Below are 5,643 nucleotides of genomic sequence, written 5' to 3'. Positions count from 1 at the left end.
GGAGGGGCCGTAGGCGCAGATTGGCAGCCACGCTTCCATCAGTCTGCCCCAGGGCAGCTGTGGCTGCAGAAGTAGCTTACCACCACCGAGTGTGACTGAGGTGTGAATGAATAATGCGATGTAAAGCGCCTTGAGTATTAGAAAGGCGCTATATAAATCCCATCCATTATTATTATTAAAGGTCATTAGTTTTTTTCTTGATCCTTTGCTTTATTGATACCAAACTCAAATGTTAATTAAAAAAACATCACTTTTATTTTCAAATAGTTAAACCATTCCAACAAATTCCACGGACAATCGTCTTTAGAATCATAAAAGGAGTTTACCAGATGTGACCGAAGACAGAGAGGAGGTTTAGAATCATTACATGTTTACTCAAGTTACAGTGTCCATCAGTATCAGTGACTGCTCTATCTGTCACCTGATACTTAAGGTATCAAAATCCATTTCCAATCTGTAGATCTCATTGAAGGAGATGACTGCCAAGTCTTGCTGCTATACTCCTGGCCTTAATACGAATAGGAAAACAAATTGGAAGTAGTTGATATTGCATCCTGTTTTAACTCTTCCATCGTCATTTTCATATGCGCTGAATATGACTTTGTTCTTGCTGCAGCTTTACAGGCTCATTAGATGCAACAATAACAACAAAATATACAGTAAATTAAAAGTTATTTTACACAAACTAGACAATGATAATGCAAAAGACCAAAATATTGCAAAATCTGTTGCAGTTTGCTGCTGAGGTCGGGTTGTGCACAATTGTTCAAGAACCTCATGGTTAATGGGAGGAAGCTGAGGTAATGTTTCTGATGCTTCTGTACCTTCTTCCCAATGGTAGCGGTGAGAAGAGAATGTGGCAAGATATTAGTTGTCTTCTTGAGGCAACACTTCCTGTAGATCCCTTCAATGGTGTTGAGTCATAGAGTCATAGAGTGATACAGTGTGGAAACAGGCCCTTCGGAACCAACTTACCCACACCAGTGGATATGTCCCAGCTACACTAGTCCCACCTGCCTGCGTTTGGTCCATATAACCTATATATATCCAAACCTGTCCTATCCATGTACCTTTTTAACTGTTTCTTAAATGTTGGGATAGTCCCTGCCTCAACTACCTCCTCTGGCAGCTTTTTACATACACCCACCTCCCTTTGTGTGAAAAAGTTACTCCTCAGATCAGTATTAAATCTTTTCCCTTTCACTGTAAACCAATGTCCTTTGGGCACCTGGGATGTCAATGCCTGTGATGTCCACTGCTCTATCATAGATAGCAGCACAGGGATAACAGCTCCAGCAATCCTCCCTTCATTACCAAAGCTGCCTGTGTTGAGGCTGTGGGAAGGTGATTTGCTTATATAACCATTTACCTTATATAGCCACACTGTTTTGGACCCTTTCCCACATTGCCATAATTAGCAGCTTCGTGAAAATAGCTAAGAAATTCCAGAAGTCACTAAGAAAAAGTGACTCAAGGGGAAAGTTTAAATGCAAATGATTATTTTCTACAGCTGCATTTAGAGAATCATCTGCCTAAACTCTGCAGACTGTTTTGTGATTGTTGGCTCATTGAACATTATCTTGCCTCAACAGCCATGTATATCACTGAAGCCACATAGGATTCAAGTGAGGAAACCTGGTGTTTAATGCAGTCTCCGGGCATGCCTGCATATCAGTAGAATTCCTGGGCTAATAAGATGACAAACTGCAATATTGTATAATGCTGACAGACAATTCTACCTTGCACATGAGCTTTACAGATAACAGATCGTCAGCAATGAATAATTTAAAGATAAATGACATAGCAAATAGCAAACTTATCACTGGTAATGACCTGAGTGCCCTCATCTCTTAATGTTCCTTCTGTTTATGACTATGAAGTATTTGCAATATGTAAAATACTTTGACAACTCAACTACATGTCTGAAGAAGGGCCCCGACCCGAAATGTCACACATTCTTTCTCTTCAGAGATGCTGCCTGACCCACTTAGTCCAGCACTTTGTGTTTATCTTCAGTATATACCAGCATCTCCAGGTACTTTATACTCAACTGCATGTATCACTTTTAAAAGCATTTACAAATGATTACACTTTTCTAATAAAATAAACAGAATGTAAAGACCATGTCAATTTTTAATCCCTTAAGGGCCTGTCCCACGAGCATGCGACCTGCATGTGGCAAGCGCGACCAAACCGGAAGCGGGGGCCGTGCGGAGGTCGCGTGATCCCCGTACAGGGGCGGTCCCACCAGCATGCGCCTGCATGCGGCGAGCGCGACCAAACCGGAAGCGGGGGCCGCGCGGAAGTCGAGTGAGTGACGTGAAGTTCGAGCAAAGTCCGCGGGAAGTTCGCGCGTGACATACGGCGTCAAGACGCTGTGTACGGCGTCGAGACGCTGCGCACGCCCGTCGAGGCGGTGCGTACGGCGTCGAGGCGGCTGCGGGCTGGCAGGCCGTTGCCGCGCGGAATTTTTGAACACGGTCTGTTTTTCGGAGACCAATGTCGGGACCAGATCCGCACAACTCCACACGGCTCCGGCGATTGAAGTGGGACCGGCCCCGCGAGGCCGTACGGCTCAAGCGATCACGTTAGGTCGCGCTTGCTGCATGGAGTCGCATGCTCGTGGAACAGGCCCTTAAAGCAATTATCTATGTGAACCATATTGATAAACTGAACTCAACTGAACTGTAACATGAGCAGGTTTGGATGGATGAATGTGTTATTACCGAACTTGAAACATTATTAACATTCGAGTACGAGAGCCTTGTGTTTCTAAATTGAGATCTTGAGTAATGCAAATAACAAGAGTGGTGGGTTGCTGATTGTCACACCGGAGGAGGCGCTGTCCTGAACGGCTGCCTGTCCTGCAGCTGTCCGTTTTTTCCCCTTCTTTTTTATTATTTTTAGTTCGTTAAGTGTACAGTCAGGGGGTCTAAATCTTTTATGTGTGGGGGGGGAAGGGGGAAACTGCTTTTCTAAGTCCCTACCTGGTCGGAGGGGTTGCCTTCCTCCAAGCAGCGTCTTCGACCTGTCCTCGCGGCCTACCAGCAGGTCCTGGAGCGACGTTTCCCTGAGGGGACCTGGCCAGAACATCGGCGTTGGCGGCGGCGCAGAACGTCGGCGTTGGCGGCGGCGGCGCAGAACATCGGCTTTGGCGGCAGTGCAGCGCTGGAGCGCTATTGCGGAGCGGGCGATGCCTTTCCTGGGTCGCCACGCTGGGACTCCAGTATGCTTGGTACCGCCGAGGAAAACATCGTGGAGCCGCGGTTCTGCGGAGCGGCCAGCTGTGACGTTAAACTTACATCTCGCCGAGATCACCAGTGTGCGGAGCTCCGTCTGGCGTGGTCTGTTGGCTTGGAAGCCGCAGGCTCCGGTGGGAAGGCGGCCGTTCCTGGCACCCCAAGCCGCTGGGGGTTCTCCCGACGCCGGAGTACCATCACCCGGCGAGAACATCGGGCGCCGTGGCGGCGACTGTGGAGGCCTCAATAGGCCCGACTATGGGTGGACAAGAGGATGGGGACTGGACTTTGTGCCTTCCCCCACAGTGGGAATCACTGTGGGGGGATGTTTTGGTGTTGAATTTCTTTATGAATACTGTGTTGTATTTTTATTAGTGTGCTGCAAGGACATCAGAATTTCCCCTGAATAAGGGGATTAATAAAGTAATCAATCAATAATATCATTGATAACAACCTTGAGCATGTGTTTTAAATACCAAAGGAGAGTATTAGTGGGAAAAAAAGACTAGAGTAATACAAATGGGCAATAGTTCATTCAATTTAATTTTGCTTAAATATTTATTACAGCAGCACAGAATTTAATGCAAGTAAGATGAACATAATAAAAGTTTTGCATTCTGTATTATTATAGTTGCTTTCAAGTGGCAGACATGAAACATGAAATGATTCATCAGGTAATGGTAATTATTCTGCTAAACATGATATTCTAAAGCAAACAAAAATTAATATGCTGGAAATCTGAAAAAGAAAATACTGAAAATATTCAGCAGATCCAAGATCAAGTTCAAGTTCAAGAGAGTTTATTGTCATGTGTCCCTGATAGGACAATGAAATTCTTGCTTTGCTTCAGCACAACAGAACATAATAGACATTGACTACAAAACACATGAATAAATAAACTGATAAAGTGCAAATAACAAATAATGGGTTATTAATGTTCAGAGTTTTGTCCGAGCCAGGTTTAATAGCCTGATGGCTGTGGGGAAGTAGCTATTCCTGAACCTGGTCGTTGCAGTCTTCAGGCTCCTGTACCTTCTACCTGAAGGTAGCAGGGAGATGAGTGTGTGGCCAGGATGGTGTGGGTCTTTGGTGATACTGCCAGCCTTTTTGAGGCAGCGACTGCGATAAATCCCCTCGATGGAAGGAAGGTCAGAGCCGATGATGGACTGGGCAGTGTTTACTACTTTTTGTAGTCTCTTCCTCTCCAGGGCGCTCAAGTTGCCGAACCAAGCCACAATGCACCCGGTCAGCATGCTCTCTACTGTGCACCTGTAGAAGTTAGAGAGAGTCCTCCTTGACAAACCGACTCTCCGTAATCCAGCAGCATTTGTGAAGAGAAAAACAGTGTTAACATTTCAGGTCAATGAGTTTTCATCAGAACTAGTTTGTGGAGAGAAAAACTGACCTTGCATGAGGCCTAATCAACATGTAACATGGAACATGTTTTCTCTCTCTGCAGATGTACCTGACCTGCTGAGTAGTTTCAGTATTATTTTTTATTTAAGTTTTTAGAAAATGCAATGCTCTGCATTTCACAGTTCCAACACCATCTTTTGCATTTTCTCATCTCCCCTGTCCTCACTCATCTCCCACCATTTATACCTCCTCCACACAGCCCTTTTTAACTCCTTTGTACATCTGGGCAATCTTGGCTCCAACCTGTCACAGACATTCCCTCTGTTTTCTCCAGACCTCCTTTCCACTGCACTTTAAAACCCACTTGTTTGCTCAAGGTTTAAAAGTACATCAAACTGAAATGTTAACTTTATTTCTCTCTCCCGACCTGTTGATGCCAGGTGATGTATGGAAGACCATTAAGTGTGAAAAATTCTATGATTTTTTTCGTAGTTTACCCATATTGTATCAATAAATATTTTATTTAATTGACAAAATAGGTTTTATTCTCAGTGATATGGGGTGGAAGATTGCAACCTTCAAGTGGTCCATCATGTTTCGACTAATGCAATCAAACGGAAGATCAAATAGAACAAGTTGTCCTACAACTTTAGGCTGTGCACGCCACACGAAAGAAGAAGTCAGTGATATAATGAGTGAACACGTTAAAATGGGCTATAAACACTAGTGTGGATCAGTTGGACAATGGGATGTGAAACTAACCTTTTTTAAAGGTTACATTTCTTGCTCAGTTATTTAATTTGATCTTAGATCATGAGAATTTTAGCCCAGCTGTTTTGGTGTTTTGTGTCGTGATTATTGTCAAGTTTTTAATAGCACTGCCCTGCTGGTAAATGGCACTTCTGGTAAATGGCGTGATTATAGGTGATCTATTTTGTCAAGAAGCCAAATTATTAAAGAGCAATACATCCTTCATCCACACGATGGCACCAACCTCAATCATCCCCCCTTACTAATTGAAAACACATAGGGTTTGCAACTTTATCTC

Source organism: Amblyraja radiata, chromosome 34, assembly GCF_010909765.2.
Source record: "Amblyraja radiata isolate CabotCenter1 chromosome 34, sAmbRad1.1.pri, whole genome shotgun sequence".
Taxonomy (NCBI): Eukaryota; Metazoa; Chordata; class Chondrichthyes; order Rajiformes; family Rajidae; genus Amblyraja; species Amblyraja radiata.
The sequence above is the reverse complement of the archived record's forward strand: the minus strand, read 5'-3'. Positions refer to the sequence as shown.